Consider the following 18,625-nt stretch of genomic DNA (forward strand, 5'->3'; position numbering starts at 1 on the left):
GTCTATTGACTTGCCCCACTTTGGTAGCTGACGGTGGGGGTGGGAAGAAGCCTTTGCATTCTCATGCATGGTGGAGAGGAAGTTGAACTCGGGGTGGTAATTGCAGGATTCCCCAGGCTCTGGCCACGGTGGCGGGTCAATTATTCTAAGCCTGAAGAGTGATCTGAAGCTGTGCTGCTGATTAGAAATCTCAGTGAAACTTCGGAGCTCTCCATTTTAGTTTGCATACAGATCATGACTCTTGTTTTACTCAAGTGAGTTAAAGACCATGAGATCAGACCACTGCTTGATCGAAAGCACTGCTTCTCCTACAGGTATCTGAGATGGATGAAATTTTTTAAAACTACTGTAATTAAGAAAACCGGGGGTGGGTGTGAACCATGGGGCATCAGTTTCAGTAGCATAGCCTAAACGAAAAGCTGAAAGCCAGTGCCTCTGGGTTCATTTGTGGGTTTATTACTCATTTTCTTTTTCTTTCATCACACTGCCATGAAAGCACACCCACCCCCTGGTCACCTTCCTAACAACAAAATTAGTATTCATTTGTTTTGGGTGGTATTATGAAGACACCAGCATTGCTTATGCAGATACACAGTAGACTTCTGAGGCCTATATTCACACTGAAGCCTCTTACTCCCCTGAAAAGTCAGGGGTTCCTGTAAAATAGTCTCCAGTCCCACATGAGCCCTTGCAACCACAAGGGAAACCTCAGAGAGTTCCAGTGCATATCAGATTAGTCTGTGCACATGAGTCTTTTTGGATCATATTTATTTATCAATTATTTCACAGGATTTGTATACTGCTGCATTGTAATAAAACCTAAAGCAGTTTACAAAGTGGGATCCTGACCTTAGCTTTCTGTAGCAAAGGTATCTTTCATAAATGTGATCATCCCATTTGCATGCATGTGCACTTTCACTATTACCACCCTCTCTAGCATTATCTTTTATATAATTATTTTAAAGCGCAATATGCTTTTGCATTCTTTGCCTTGCTTGCCCTTATACACGTCCAACCCAGGTGTCCTAAAACCCAAACCCTGTAGTGCATGGTTTCATTGTTTGATACTTTTTATCAAATAAAATTCATTTAAAATATCAGACACTATATCCAGTAGACTGCATTGGCTGTCCCACTAAAAAAAAAAAAAAACCTGGGTTCCCAAAATGTTTCAGATTAAATATTTTAAAGTGACCACCTCTGTTGGCTGAGTCAGTAGAAAAGCTTTCAGGTGGGTCCTGCTCTTCTCAGGAGATTTCTGAGCATTTGCTATTCTCTCCTAGCAGCATAATTGGTCTAATAAAAGGTAACATCTGAGCCATTCTGGATCCTGATTTTCTTTCTTTGGGGAGCCTCATGGCAACCAATCTCGTTACTACTTAGCAATCTGTGGATACTCGTGATGACAGGAAAAGCCACAGAATGTCAACAGATGAATTTCTATTGATTTCTGAGAGTACAGAATTCTACCCTTGCAGGAGACATTGGGCAAAAAAACAAAAAGATGATCATCAAAGCAAGGTTATTTTGGGGAAGCCTTTTTTTAAAAACTAGGCTACATGTGAGAGTGCCATAAAGAAACATATAATGTAAGATGAAAGAAAGAATCAATCCGCACCGCTGTAAGTAAGGCTGCAGGCAGGCTCTCTCTTTTAAGGACTATTTCCAGAGATTTATAATTGGGTAACTAAACTTGCTGTCAGCTGGGGGGAAAATAGACAGCCAAGGTGTGGAAGTGCAGTATGTTTTTTTCAATTCGGATATCAGTTGTAGGCTTCAATTTTGCCAGTAACTAATTCAGTTTTCATACTGACGATCCAATTTTACAGGTCCATGCAACCCAACATGGGTTGACTGCTGCACTATTAACAAACAATATAAGATTCTTCATCTATCATCATACACATAATGAATGTTCAAGCCCACCGTAAATACCATTTCTAAATGCCTTATCATAAAGTCAGTTTAGAATTGTGGATCTTAATCTTCATTCATATTTGCATGATGCAAAATGCATTTAGCAGTGTTTTACTAACCATGTTATACTGTATTTTAGCTCTCTGGCAGCCTCTGTACACACCAAAATGTACTGCTGTGCCTACCTTTATTAAAGAGAACCACTGACTCCTGCTTTGAGCCCTATGGCATTTGACTAACTAATAACTGTTAGCCTTCCATGCAGAGCCGGTGTTCTGTACAGCATCCAGCATATTGTTGATTATTAAATGGGAGGAGATTCTCCAGATATATATATATATATATATATATATATATATATATATATATAAACAGAAATTATGGTGAAATTTGCATTTCTGTGCTATTACTTTCAACAATGTACCAGAGCTTTAAAAAAACCAAATACATTTCCTCAAATGCACTATGTGCACTATTGCAGGGTATATGGGAAATATTAAAACTATATCCCTTTATCTGCGAGCTTGAGCATAATTATCTCCTGATGATCCCCCATGTAGTGTGCTATGAGAACAAAATTGCATGATTTGACCCCTTCATTATTTGTGTCCACCAACATCTAACTCCTGCCCCTCAAACCATTTGTCTTATTTGAATTGATCCAATTTTACCTATAGGCCAAGCAACATAATAATTAAATGTGTATTCCAAAATACATTAGACAGAACTTTGTATATGTCAGTTGCCTTGACCCTAGTTGTTCTTTGGTCTCATCTGCATAAATCAACACAGCAAAAAACATTTTCAGAAAACAACTCAAAGATGTAGTCAGCAAACTAATACTAGGCAATTTTTTAAATAAACTGTCACATTGGCAGCTACCTCCATTTCTTAAATAGCTAGTTGACCTAGCATTTTATTTCTCTACATGCTCTACTAAAATTGCATTTAAACTATACTGATAACCTTATCTACTCTTAAACAGTATCTGCTATGTTGCACTTAACTAATAAATGCTGTGTTATAGATTAGCCTTTAAGCAAAATCGGTACAGTGTGTGGTTTTTCCCCCAAGAGCTCAAATCACTTCACATATTTTGTCTGGGTCTTATACTAAAATGCTGTGTGATTGCCATCTCTCTTTGACTTCATCCCAAACTGCTCCTCTAGTATCTATATAAATGTGGGACACCCTGATGGTGATATTTTTTATACCACTCACCCACCCACTCCAGAGAAAGGCAATTGTGACAAGGCTAAAATGGATGTCACTGACATCAGTTGGATTTACTGCATGAAGGTGAGCCATCAGTAATCCATGCATCAACCCTGTAATATTTCCCTTTACATACTATTCCATACTTAATCCAGATAAGACTGAGTCAGTGTTGGTGAGTGGCTCTCTAGACCAGATAGATAGGATTCAACCTTCTCTGGATGGTATTGCACTTTCTCTAATGAAAGTGGTGTGCAGCTTGGAAGTACTTCTGGGTTTGTTCCTGTCTCTGGAGGCACAAGTGACATCCATGACACAGAGTGCTTTCCATCAGCTTAGGCTGGTAGCCTAGCTGTGACTGTTTGGATGGGGATAGCCTAGCTTCTGTTGTCTGGGTTTCGTGTGGTGCAATAGCTTATACTTTAGTGCACTTTTGGAGATGGTTCAGAAATTGCAGCTAGTGCAGAGGTTGGCAGCAAGATTGCTGAATGAGACTAGGTGTTCTGAGCATATAACGCCATCCTTACCCAGCTGCACTGGCTACCCATTGGTTTCTGGCTTCAATTCAAAAATGGTGGTTGTAACCTATAAAGGCTTATATGGCTTGGGACACTGATATCTCAAGGAATATTTCTCCCCATATGAACCTACCTAGTATTTATTATCACCATCAGAGGGTCTTCTCTGGGTATCTCTCCTGATGGAGGTACAGAGTTTGTCAATGAGACAATGGACCTTTTCAATGATAGCTCCCCAATTGTGCAACACTCTTCCCAGGAAAGTCACGTAGCACCAGTGCTATTTTTCTAGAAAAAGAGATGCCAGAACTCAGCATGAAGGCCTCAGCATGAGCAACATCATTGTTCTCTTATAAGAGCAATGGCACCCACCTGAGAAGTGCCAGAACTGAATTCCAGTGAGTTCCAGCTGAAAAAAGCCCTGCATAGCACCAACAGTGGTAGCTTTTTGAACACCAGAAAAAGACATTCCTGTTCCCCTGGCTTTTTAGTCTAAATTTAGATCATAATGTACAGTAATATGATCTATGACCTGATTTGTCCTTTTGAGTCTTGTTGATGGATGAACACCTTCATTCCTTCATTAATTTAATATTTTATTGTTGTGTTTATGGATTTTATATGCTTGGTAAGTTACCGTATTTTAACTATATTGTAAGTTGCTTTGAGATGTTTTCTAAAAAGCAATGAGATAAATAATAATAGGCTGCGCATCAGATTTAGTGGTTTGCCTAAGGCCATCCAGTGAATTCATTGACCTAGAATAGCCTTTCTCAACCTTGGGTCCCCAGATGTTGTTGGACTATAACTTCAATCATCTATAACCACTGGTCCTGCTAGCTAGGGATGATGGAAGTTGTAGTCCAACAATGTCTGGGGATCTAAGGTTGAGAAGGGCTAATCAAGGGACTTACCAGTTTATAGCTCATGCACTTAACCACCAAGCTACACCACCTATTTTATTGTTACAAATTTAATTTCCTTAAATGTATTATGAAGAGGAAGAACTTTAAAGAAATTCAAATTAGATATCATGTTTATTGTTTTCAAAACAAGAAACTTTAAACCAGCAGTGTTTAAATGGAAATTATTGTAAAAATAGCAGTGAAGGAAAGCTCAAAACTAGGCTAACCACTACCCCAGCAAAAACTGTCATGACAGAATTCCACTCTCAAATGTTATTAGGAAGTTAAAAAAAAATCAGAGTGAAATAATATTCAGGGACAGGATGGCTAACCTTTTTGTGAAGATTATAATTTATTCTAGACTTGTTAGCCCACATTAACCACCACTCTTGAGCTTGTATTCAAAATCATTAATACAGATTCAATTGCTACACCAGGCACTTAGAAGAAATCATTTGATCCTTTTCCCTAGCATAAGCACACTAGCTGTGAGTCCAAAGGAGGTCGTTGAAGTGACTGACTAAATTAAATCATTCTGCATGCTTTGGGGAATGTCTACTCAGGAACAGGAACCTGGCACCCCCAACCACCCCCTGATGCTTATTTACATATACAGTGGTGGTACTTTGTTAAATAAATAAATACTAAATGATGAATAAACAAAAAAAAAGTTCTACATTGTAGATAGCACTAAGGCATATTTGCATGTTGGTTCTTTGTATTTAAGTAACATTTCTGTGCACTCTGGTTTCCATCATGGTTTTCCGTTGTGCCAGAAGCGGTTTAGTCCTGCTGGCCACATGATCCAGAAAGTTGTCTGTGGACAAACACCGGCTCCCTCGGCTTGAAAGTGAGATGAGTGCCACAACCCCATAGTGGCCTTTGACTGGACTTAACCATCCAGGGGTCTTTTACCTTTTACCTTTACCTCTTTTTATTCAATTGTTGGTTCCTTTATTCAAACCTTTTCACACTCACTCTGCAAAATGCCAGTCTTGGGCAGCATGATCATGCTGTCAATCATATAATTTAAAAATCTGCTCAGACTAGTACTGATCAAGTCTATGAAATATTATTTGTAAGCTCAAAAGCACCACACAGCATCCTCCTTAAGGATACACTACACATAATTTGCTTAAACAAAGTATGTTGAAAAGGGAAGCAGACTTGCATAGCCTTGAGGTGGAATAATATAGAAAGGGGGCATTGCAAGTGCAGAACCATTGACTGCATAAATGTACCTGAGCAAGTATCAATTAATTATTTTAATTGATAGGAAGGAAAAAAATCAAGGTTCTATAATCTGTTTCTTCTGTAGTCAGCAAAAACACAATGAAGCACTTCATGAGGATATTTTGTAGTGTTAATTTCACAAAACAGTTTGCTTAAGAATATAAGCAAAGGGCTGAATCATTTCTATTTGCATATTGCTCTGTCAGCTACAAAGAAAGTTTCGACTTGGATCTGCTTTGAGCGACCCATGTCTTTGTCCTCCTTTGTTTCAAGATAATTTAGTGATAAAGCACAAGTTGCACAGAAATTCTCGCGGGGGGGGGGGTGTGAACCAGAAAGGGAAAAGTCTTGGTTTCCCCTCTTTACCCACTAAAAATAATGGGACTGCTTTTGAAGTAAACTTGTGGACCACTGGAATGTTAAGCCTCACCTATTTCAGCTGCATTTAGGCATTGCCAAGATGCTAATAGCATCATTATTGACATTGTCTTCATATTACTGCGGCTGCATATTGTACAAATTCAAACCCACATTTTATTTTATTTTTGAACAACTCAGTTTATGCTCCACCATGCAAGGCATGGGGAGAAATCATAGCTGAGCATATGCTTTATGTGCATGAGATTCTAGGTTCAAACTCTAGGATTTACAATTGTTAAAAGTAAAGAAGAGAAAGAAGGTGCAGGCGATGGAAAGATCTCTTCCTGAGACCCTAGAGAACCACTGCCCACAAAAGTAGATAATATGGGCTGGAAAGACAAATAGTCTGACCCAGTGTAAGGCAGAAAAGGTTGTATCTACAGTTTCTCTTTGAAAGCATAATTCCCCATAATAACAGGTAGAATTCTAATCGGCTGCATGAAACCACAGTCTTGTGTTGTGGTTTAAAAAAAAATAAAAAAAAAATTTGTATTCATGAGCTGATGGCTCTTTCTTCTCTGCTGTGCTAACAGAACGGAAGCTTTAATTCTTTAAATTTACTTCTCAATGGTTTCCCCTCCCTTGTAAATCAATGGATGGTGCCGAGTTCCATCTGTGGCAAGGCAGAGTGAAACAATAGTATTGACAAAGGAGTAAACTTCTTCGTTCTGTCTTAATTGAGTGGTAACTTCAAAAATAAATTGTGACCGAGGTAAGGACTGGCCTCCACTATTGAAGAGATCTGTGGACAGCCCAGATAATTGCTCACGGAATGCTGTGCACAAGCACTGCATCAAAAATCAACTTGAAATCTTGGTATTCTGGCTGTGTGAGCTCTTCATGTAAACTGTTGTTGTTTTTAGTTCCCTTCCATTAGTATTCAACCAATAGCCAAGCCTTTGAAGGGGTAAGATTTAAAACAAAACAAAACAAACAAACAAAAAACCACAGTGGTTTCAATGCTGGCTGCAAAGTTCACAACACCCCTAATCTCAGGTGAAAGGACTCAGGTTCCACACTTGGGTAAGAACACTCGAATTTCACAAACTGAAAATACCAATGGGAGCAATTAAGCAGAGTAAGTAAATATAGAAGATTCACTTAACATGCATGTTTTATCTTGATTATAATTTCTTTCTAGGTTTGTTAGGGAATTTCAGTTCCATAACAAACATAGACAGAAAAGGAAATGCTTATGTTTTTAAATGATTGGAATAGATTTAAAGGAACATAATGACAGGTGCTGGAAATAATGCATTAGGACTGAAACATTTACTGAATGAGGAAGTCCTAGGCCTAGAGAGCTGATGCAGAGTAATGGCTAAAAGACTGCCTAATGGATAAGGAAGTCTATGGTTTGAATTTCCCATCTATCATGAACACATACTAGTTGGAGCTGGAGTTACAGGTAGGTAGCCGTGTTGGTCTGCCATAGTCAAAACAAAATAAAAAATAGAAAAAAAATCATTCCAGTGGACAACTGATACTTTGCCTATCTCCTATATGGATAATAATTGTGGCCTACCTTAAAGGATTGTTGGAAGGATTCCAACACGATAATATATGTAAAGATTTTTGCACATTTGAAAGAGCTAAAATGACATACATTTTAAGTATTATTATTATTATTCCTTTACTAGTGTCAATAGAAATGTCATTCTTAAGGCAAAGCAGCTTTGGAGAAGGTGACTTTAATTGTGAGGAGGGGAACAGGGTCCCTTTGCAATGTATTCCTGATCCTACTTCCCCCACACACACCAAGCTGCTGCTAAAGTAAAAAAAAAAGTCACATTAAATAAATGCACACATTTAATGTTACACTTGCTTTAGCCCTAAAATAAAGCCTACTAGATAGTCTTAAAGTCATGTGAAATTCATCCCATTAAAGAGTATATTTATATGACTGAGTGAGAACATGTGAGACAGCTATCATCACAACAGCTCAGCATGTTGAACTGTGTTGGCTGAAAAGGGAGCATTCCAAAACACAACCCTTCCTTACTGGCATCTGGTTGTGGTCTTCACGGTGGTGAACAGCACCCTCTGGTGGCCATCTTTTATTTGTTTATTTTGTTCACCACAAGATACCAGAAGGAGGGCAGATAGCTTGGCCCTCTCTCTGATTTTGCTTTTTTATTATTGTTGCAAGTTGTTTTAAACTGTTTTTAAGGTTGTGTTGTAATGTTGTAACCTGCCTTGGCACTTTAGGATAATAAATAAATGAAGTCATTATTCTATCCTCATTCTAGGTATCTTGTGAATGAGAGAGAGAGAGAGAGAGAGAGAGAGAGCACTGTGTAATGACATTCCATGTGTTTAAAATACTATGACAAACAATAGCAAATACATATTGGGAACTAAGTGCACAATGGGGGTGGGGGTGGAATGACCAGGGTAGATGAAGAATTGTGGCAACAATCTTTCTAAGCAGTTTTGTTTTTAAAAGAGTACCTTGGAGTCTTTGGTGGTATACTCAGTCCTAACAAAATCCATTAATTTTCTCTATACACTTCTATGAAAGCAAATGTGGCATAGTGGTTAGAATAGCTTCCTTGGGTCTCCAGATGCTGCTGGACTACAACCCCCATCATCCCTAGCTAGCAGGATCAGTGGTCAGGAATCATGGGAATTATAGCCCAACAACATCTGGGGACCCAAGGTTGAAAACGGTTGGGTTTGAGTGTTGGGATGGGGAAACCTGGTGTGCATCCCTGCTTCAGCCGTGACACTCAGCGGAAGACTTCTTGCCAGTCAGCTTCTCTAGACTTATCCTAACTTAAGAGTTTTTGTCAGGATAAAATGGTAGCCCAACAAAGTACGCCACCCTGAGTTCTTTGGTAAGAGGGGTGGAATATTAATGTGCAGGTTAATACTGAAATGGAGGCCTAGAGAGCTGACTCATTAAGTAAAATTTGGAAAGTATAATTTTGTGAAACCACTACAGCAGTGTTTTGTTCTTAAAATAAGCAATGGGATTTGTAGGAGAGATTTTATACCTTTCGTGTGCAGTGTTTTATGGTTAAAAATCTTGAATAAAACATTTATTTATGCTAGGGAATCATTTTTCTTCGTTAGAATTATGAGGAATCTTAAATCTAGCCCTTTTCAGACTATGTAGAATATTCTCCCTGCACTTTAGGGGCCTAGATAGCATGTAGCTGCTGTTAGGGTTACCAGCTCATGGCCTAAAGATGTCTCCTGTTCCATTAACATATGTATGAAGAAAGAAACTTAACAGTTGTTGCATCTTCTGGAATATTACTCCATCTGTCTTACTCCCTATAGAGATTCTGCCACACTATAATGGGAGGAACCACAACTGTCAACTTCTCCCTGCATGCAGATGTTCAAGGATCTCTAACTCCCTTAGGGTCAGAAGTTTGCAGCCGAAGACAGCCTAGACGTTCTTACAGTACAACCACTGCACACTGTATGCTCCAGATAGGAGACTCTGGCAAATCGACCCTATCAGCAAGTCTCATACTCAAAATGTGAAGAGCAGATGAGAAAGATCAACAGCTTTCACCTGTAACTTTGATTCGTGACATATTTCTTGAGATGGAGCAGAGGGAGTCAGATACTTAAGTGAGACTAAATGCATTTTCAGTGCAGCTCAGCCCCCTTTTTCTCTGTGCAAGCTCTGTTCAGGGAACAGATTGGCAGCACTTTCCAAAGAAGACTCCTACAGTTGCTTTTTTCATCAAAATAAAAATGACCACATTAAGCATACTTATTAAAGCACGTGTGTAGCTTCACATGCTATTGGCTCAATGGAGACTCAGCAGCAGGAAGTGGGTGTGTTTTATACCTGTAGGACCATTCATTTAATGTGGGTGCTACTTGGGGCTGAAAGTACAGTATATTATATGTGGCCAATCTGTCAGCTCAAGGCTTTCAAACATCAGTAAAGTGAGAAAAATAGTGTATTCTTGACTGGTATTGGATCTCTAGTTGCTAAAAGCTAATACTTAAGCTTTATTAATGCTTTCATATCCCTGAACATTTTGCGGATGAAAATAGAAACATGTGTTTTGAGACATCTATTCTTACATCAAAGATCATGACCTGCTGAGTCCTTTTTTCAGGCTGAGTATTGTATCCATTTACTCTAGTAATCTGTGGCAAGCTGGCTATTAGGGTATGTTGCGTTGTCGTTTTGTCATACGTGCTTTTCTTTTTAAAGACTCAGTCATGTTTAACAAAACATTCACATCACAATCCTGTGCATTTTTACTTGGAAGTAAGCACCAGCACGTTGGCAAAAATAAGAATAATAGATTATTATTGCTGCCCAAATAGAGGGCACTGTTTTGCATATCGTATAGTTGCAATTTAGAAATAATCATTTAAACAGAAATATAATACACTTCACCATAGTGGGATGGACTGTAACCAAGTGTCTACTCAGTCTGCTGACCAGGAGCTGCACACTGTTAATGGGCAACTTTAAAGGGTAAGGGTTTGATTCTCCCTTCTTATGGTTATTTATCTTCAAACAGTATTTGGACTAGACAGCTCTTCAGATATAGGACTGCCCTCTGAAAGACCTTAAAACAGAAAACTGACCTCTGTAGAACAGGGCACATAGTCAGTTAACCCCCACACTGGTGGTTATAAAGAAGTGGAAAGCAAGTAATACAGTGGCATTTTGTCTCCTTGCACACACATTTACATGCATGCAAACTAGAATCAAACAAACAAACAAACTATATGCACCAGTTTCTGCATGCATGTGCAAGCAGTAGAGACAGGAACAGGTGAAAACCTGAAGACTTGAGTGCCTATGTGAATGTGCTAACACAAATGTTTAAAAAGGCATCCTGAGCATGTACCCCCAAAAAGCAAAAGGGACAAAAAAAAACTGAGGCTGAGCATCAATGGTAAATAGGAAAAGTTGGAGTATATATATGCTATTTTATTTTAAAGGAATGAAATGCCATTTTATACGTTGGTTATTGGAGAGACCAGAAAAGAAGTCTTTCCACAGTATAATGCTTTTGTCATTGTCTGATGGCAATTTATAGTCCAAAACAGCCATTGTGAGTAGAGCTTTTCATGTAGCTGTAGGATCTGACCATGACCCAGGAAATCGCAGCTGATACAGACATTTACATAAATTTTCCCCTGCCTGAAACCAACTTTAAGGTGACAAAAAGGTTGTAAAGAAAATTACTCAGAACACTCCATTAAATTTTACTTAAGAATTTATGATACACATAAATCCTTCAGAGACAGGGAGAGGTATGATCCACATATTTTAACCCTCTTGGGCCTCTGTAGAAAAATGTCTACAAGTCTGTAAAGTTACGTCGTGTTTTTGTTTTTGTTTTTTTAAAAAAACCTTCCCTCCCAGTTAAACCTCTTACACAATTATTACTGCTAAATTGCTTCCAACAAATTAGAGCTAAATAAAAAACAACTGTTCGTATATTTGTGTGTGTGTGCTCGCGTGTGCGTGTGCGTGTGCATGTGTGTATGTGTATGAAAACATGATTTCATCATTACAGTAAAGGCATCAAGAAGTTCGCCAGGTAACTTTATTTGCCATATTATCACCAGTTTGCTTTTTAATTGGAAAAATAGGCATGCCACTATGTATATTTATTATGGCCCTCCAAGTCATAATATTTGCACATCTTGCTCATTAGTGTCTACTCTGACTGCCAATGACTTTCAGACAGAGGTCTTTTACATTATCTTTGCAATCTGATCCTTTTAACAGAAAATGCCAGGAACTGAACCTGGAACCTTCTGCATGCAAATCTTGAATGCACTGGCTCCTTCCCTTAGTGGTGGACTGTGGGGTTTCAAATTTCAGTGCCCTAACCCTCTGCTTCTCACCTTCCATGCTACATCAGAGAATGGGTGCCCCAGAGACTCTTCACCCAGTGTGATTGAACCGGTCACACTCACCTCTGCTTTCCTTTAAAGTCTAGTAGCCTATTATTTCACAGAGTATATGCATTCAAAGTTTTTGTCTAAATAAGAAAATAAATTATATTTTAGACATTTTATTTTGAAAAATTAAAACTACAAATACCAACTATTCAGGCTTTATGAGCTGCTTGATATGAAACATAATAACTACCCAGCAAAGTGTGAATAGATTTATTTCACTCTGACAAGAGCAGTTCCTACACTGAAGAAATGAGGTACACCTGGCTGTTTCTACCACCTAGAAACAGTCATAAATCTGAGGCACAACCTAGTATCTATGTATGAGAGTAGGAGTATCTCTGCTGATAGGTCCTGAGATTAAGCACTGGGGGGTTATTCATGGCCCAAAGCCACGGGTTATTCATGGCCCAAATTAATCTTCTCATATGTGATAGAGCACTCTAACTTTTTCGGGCTGGGGACAGGCCTAAGTGCTGGGAGGACTGGGTTTATTCCATCTGTGTTGGCACTCCAGACTTCTAGGTTAGTGCCTCAGTACAATGTGTGGTCATCGATTGCTTATTCACAGGATCCCTGAGTGGCCAAAAAGGCAATGGAACCTATGAATTGCTGTCCAGCAGCTGTGTTATCATGGTATAGAAGTTCAGTGGCCACTTGCCCTACTGCTTACTTGCCCCTGTAAACTTAAGCAAGACTTTCATGTAATAAATATTTAGGGAATAATGAGTAAATTAATGTAATGGCACATTTGAAAGATAACGATCCTATTTGGATGTTCTATTTACTTGCCGTGTATAAATAAACACATGAGAAAGAGTGGAGGTGTGCTGTTTACTGCGCTCCTCCTGGAACATTATCTTTATCCAGTACAGTGGTACCTCTGGTTAAGTACTTAATTCGTTCTGGAGGTCCGTTCTTAAACTGAAACTGTTTTTAACCTGAAGCACCACTTTAGCTAATGGGACCTCCCGCTGCCGCTGTGCCACCAGAGCACGATTTCTGTTCTTATCCTGAAGCAAAGTTCTTAACCTGAAGCATTATTTCTGGGTTAGTGGAGTATGTAACCTGAAGCTTATGTAACCTGAAGCGTATGTAACCCGAGGTACCACTGTATTATAAACTACGCAGGGTGCTTACACAAGTAGAGGAAGCTCCCTGCCTCATACTTTCACTCTTAAACACTTAGTGAAAGAGACAGAGCCTGGGACATGCTTGCACTCCCCTGCATGTGATTATTTTCATGCAAGTAAAGAAGATGCCTGAATAGGTTTATTATGTCAACAGGGCTTGTATTAAACCTGAAAGGGAGAAGGTGCAGTGATGATATTCTTCTTCCCTAGCCACTTATGGAAATTTGATGGTGAAGATCAATGTTACCTGGAATTTCTTTTCTCTTGTTATAATATGTAAGGGCTGAAAATGAGCAAACATGTGGCTAATGATATTCACAAAACGACATTGGCTTTTCCAACGATTTCCCTGTGCAGTTGTGCATCTTCATATTATAGCTAAATGATGTACTATAGCATTACTTAGAATTACATTACATCCAACTTTGGCTACAGTGGGAAAACAGGACAACACTAGTTTTCTATCATTCTTCATTTTCATGTTGTGACTACTGCAAGAAGTACGTATAGTTTTGAATGGGAAGGGAAGTGCTGTATTGGCATCTCTTGATGGAGAGATGAAGGCAAACCAGTAAGGATTATCTCTTGACAAAACACAGCGTGAAGGTACTATATATGCACATACAAAATACGGGGCATGGTAAAATATATATTTTCCAAGAGCGTTTCAGTCTCGATCCATTTTATGGTCTCTGCACATAGAACAAAAGGGAGAAAGACACATATAGTAAACACTATCAGGAATAGGAATAGGAATAATTTATTATTGGCCAAGTACATTTTCCAACATACTTGGAATTTGTTTCGGCTGCATTGCAATGTAAACATACAGACACTGTTCCTCTTACAATACAAAGAAGCAAAGAAACCCCACCCATCAGTGGTGCATGTAATATGTGACTTGCTGTAGCTGAGGCCCTCTGGTTAGACTGAAGTTGCAGCTGCCCTTTTTATTTTCTGACTGTTCTCTGCTGCTTCCTAGGTATTCTCAAAGGTTAGCTGCAGCTTCCTACATACAGAAGACACATAGGCTCCAATTATCCTATTTATGAGGGCAGTTTTAACTTTCTGATATCAGTCTCTGGAAAACATTATTTCTATTTTGCCTTTTAAAAATGTTTTGAGTCACTACATATGGGGAAATGAGTAGCCATCCAGTTTCAATATGCTAGAGTGGTTAGCTTATTAGACTGGCACTAGGGAGACTCAGGTTCAAATCTCTACTCAGACATGAAACTCATCAAGCGACCTTAGGTCACTATCTGCCAGCCAAATCTACCTCACACAGAACTGTTACAGAGGTCAAAAGGGGGAAGAAGAACCACACATGCAGCCTTAAGCACCTTGGAAAAAGGGAAGGATATAAATAATTCTAGCAACAGAGTTGTGGGTGCGGTGAGGTTGAGAATTAAAGAATTAAATATGTTTTACATATCCTTCAACAATATATTTTCCTCATTAGGAATATAGGCTGTTGTTGCTTCGTGCCCATTCTGTGACTATACAGTATTAATTAACTATGCCTATGGTTTTACTATGCAATCGTATACAAGCCTAGTCAGAAATAAGCTCTGTTAAGAGCAATGGGACATGCTCATAGGATAAGTATGTCTAGAATTGCTACCTACACCACCTTGTTAGTATGTACTGAATTTCAAAATTCTAATATTTAGGTGGCAAAATGGGCTATGACAAAAAAAATCAAATTACAACCTCTAAATGTGTATGTGGGGAGGGGGAACCTTTTCCCTCGGACTTCATGGAAACAGCACACCAATTTTATTCTTTACTGTTACATTTTGAACCTAACTAATGGCTCACCGATCTGATTGCTACTGCTACGTATTGAATCTTTTGTTCACTTAGGATCCTTTGTACAATACATTTTTATTCTTCACACGAACAGCCCCAGACTTCCTTGGACAAACATTTCCATGGACCAAAATAACATGTGAATCATTGTTGACTCTGGTGTATGTCCTGCACTAGTTTATTTGTTTTTTATTACTGAATGATCCGTGACAATATATACCAGGGAACAGCTCATGTGAACTGAAAATAGATGGTGGGAAAATAGATGGTGTGCAAAAGCTACATATATATAATGGGGCTACCCAGTTTCTCTATATAGTGGACGCTTGGGTTGCAAACATGATCCGTGCAGGAGGCACGTTCGCAACCCGCAGCATTCGCAACCCGCAGTGCTGCATCTGCACATGCACGGGTCGTGATTCGGCGCTTCTGCACATGCGCAAAGTGCAATTTAGTGCTTCTGTGCATGCATGAGCACTGAAAACCAGAAGTAACCCGTTCCGGTATGTCTGGGTTCGGCACAGTGCGCAACCCGAAATACGCACAACCTGAAGCGGCTGTAACCTGAGGTATGACTGCACTGCATATATTTGCTCTGGTTTATCATAATGCTGTAGTGTGTGTACAGTGGCTGTGAAACACTAGGCAGTGGTAGCTTCAGAATGTGGGTGGGGGGGAGGTGAAAATGAGGTTTAGTTGTTGCAATGTGTTGAAGGAGGAAGATCCAGGTGACTGAGGAAACTGCCTGCATGCAAGTGGGGTGGCAGAAAAGGAAGGGGGGAGAAAGTGGCATGTAAATGAGGGCGAAGCTTCAGAAATGGGGTTGGGAAAGTGCAAAGCAGGCTAAGTTGGATTTGGAGGAAAGGGAAAGGTGTAGGGTGTTACTATGGGGAAAGTAATGGAGGGTTGGCAAGTGGTGGAGGGTTTGAAAGCAGGGGGACAGATTACATACTGGCAGTGTGCAGGCCCACGTGGGTGAATTTATTTTACATGTCCCTTGATATTTTTCAGTAAGACATTCAGCAGTGCTCAAACTAGCAGGTAACATGGTACCCCTATTCTCCGCCTTGCAGCCTTGAACAGATTACAGAATTCAAATGAGGGAAGCAGATATGGCAAACCCCAGATTCCCTGTGCCCTTATTCCATCAGTGCTGCTTCCTGTACTTACAACTTCTAGCATCAATTGCAAGCATGGGAAGCTTCCTCTGTGGATATTCATAATGCTGTCTGCTATAATGCAATGATCAGTATGTGCTGAAGTGAAGAGATGCATCTTGCTTTTTCCACCAGCCTCTTTTAAAATCACAACGCGGGGGGGGGGGGACACTCCACACACATCATAGTTATTCCATGGGGTTGCCAATCACCTAGTCTGTTTTCAGACATTCTTTCCAGCAATTCTGCTATCCAGATGCATTTTCTTTCAGTAGCTTAGTGTCAGTTGTAGATAGCAGGCAAATTTAAGTGTGCATATTTAAATGTGCATATATTTTTGAACTCATTAGCATAGATAATTGAAAAAAAATGCCTTCTTTCTGCTTTGCTCTGGAAAAGATGGAAAACACCGTGCTTCATTTGTGCACAGCAGACAAGACAGCAGCTAGTCATTTTTTTCCAAATTACAGAAGCAGATATATATGTTTATTTAATTATTTTATTTTATTTTATTTAAGCATATAAAAATCCAACAAATTGAAACAACCAAGCCATTCCATTGTGGTGACCACACTAGTGAAGCATACTGCTATACTGCTATATTTCTTATCCTGAAGAACAGTATGATTTTGTGTTGCTTGCTTATGTATGTGTGGCATATGGGTTGGCAAAAGGCACCTATGCCCTTTAAATAAATTTCTCTAGAGAAAGCACCCTTTTTTCAAATACTGCCTCTGTTAGGTTCAAACTGACTGTCTTTAATCTCAGCCTTCTTGTAGTGAAAATGGCCAGCTAAATGACTGTGAAGCATAATAATGCTTCAAAGTTGAAAAGAATTTTTTACATGCATTAGGAACCTCCCAACCGTCTCATTAACCATATTTCAGGATTATTAAAATACTCTACATAGAGTGAGGACTGGCTTCCTTCCATAATTCCCTTGGATAGCACCATTCAGACTTGTAATATCTGGTAATGATATTTGTATGTCATAGTTTAAACAACTGAAATACTAGTCTGATTGAAAAGGGACAGTGTATGTGTAAAATTAAGATGAATGGAATGAAAAAGTCAGAAAGATCTGTTGTTAGCAATCGGTTTCAATAATATGTCTTAGTTTAACCATACACACAATCAGTACTCTTTTTGGTTTAAAAATAAATAAATAAATGATGTGCTGGTACTCCTATCTTGATAGAAGTGCCATGGGTGCCAGGACAAATTAGCTGCTGTGTGCAGTAGTAAAAGAAGTTATGATACTCTCTACTGGTGAGTACCATCACAAAAAAGCACTACACAAAATCCTTTTAATAGTAAAACCCTGAATGCTAAAAACAGTTGACCTAATTCCAGATTAAGTTGGAGTTTCTGGTCGGTCAAGTTTAGTTTATCCTATCAAAAACGCTCAAATCACTTGGAATTCAGGGATTAGAGATCCAACAGTGGGCATTCAGACAGGACCTCCAAAGTCAGAGTGAGGCTTCTGATAACATGCTGCTTATGTGACCTCATAGGGTCTTTCTGCAAATCCTACTGAAATCTCAGGACTTAAGATCAGTTATAGTTTTTGAAACAAACACTACAAAACAAACCTTTGAAACTAAGGTTACAAAAAAAAGTAGGGTAGCAACTTTCATGTACACAATGACAAGGCCTTTTAGTGGAGTTTAAAGTAAATCTTGCATTATTCATTTCTTATATTTTTTAACATGGTTCTCTAGGCAAGAAATATTTAAATCAAATTACAAAATACAAAAGCACAAATGATAATGGAAACACACAGTCAATAACATCCAAAACAGAACAAATAAAAATATATAAATAATTTCATGTTACTGTATTTTTGTTATATTGTGAACCAAAACCATTTCATCAAAGTTAAAAAACAACATATCAGTATCAGTCTTACTTAACACTAAATAATAATCATAATCATAATCATAACTTATTACTAATACCCTGCCCATCTGGCCGGGCCTCCCCAACCACTCTGGGCAGCTTCCAACAGGATATTAAAAAATGAAATAAACCATCAAACATTAAAAACTTCCCTAAATAGGGCTGCCTTCAGATGTCTTCTAAAAGTCAGATAGTTGTTTATTTCCTTGACATCTGGTGGGAGGGCGTTCCACAGGCTGGGTGCCACTACTGAGAAGGCCCTCTGCCTAGTTCCCTGTAACGTCACTTGCGTGTCGAGGTCTCCAAACCACCCCTCAAATGAAACACACTTCACACAGAAATTTAAGTTTCAGGTTTTTGGCATAATTTTGGCCACAACTTTATTAAAATACAAAATACGTGAGTGGTTGCTTAGGCATTGGTTAAGACTATCTGTCCTGCTGGGGACAGAACTGACATCCACCCGCCTGTGGAGTCAGTAAAGGGGAAAACACTTTGGGGAGAGAATGTGCGCCCGTTCT

At 39.0% G+C, this 18,625-nt stretch overlaps 1 protein-coding gene across 5 annotated transcripts in view; it reads left to right on the top strand.

The window, feature by feature from the left end:
- The window catches only part of EPHA6 (EPH receptor A6), a 338,956-nt gene that overhangs the window by 1,345 nt on the left and 318,986 nt on the right, over positions 1 to 18,625 (top strand). The window lies entirely within an intron of this gene.

The sequence above is a fragment of the Lacerta agilis genome, chromosome 4 (genome assembly GCF_009819535.1).
Source record: "Lacerta agilis isolate rLacAgi1 chromosome 4, rLacAgi1.pri, whole genome shotgun sequence".
In the NCBI taxonomy this organism is placed as follows: domain Eukaryota; kingdom Metazoa; phylum Chordata; class Lepidosauria; order Squamata; family Lacertidae; genus Lacerta; species Lacerta agilis.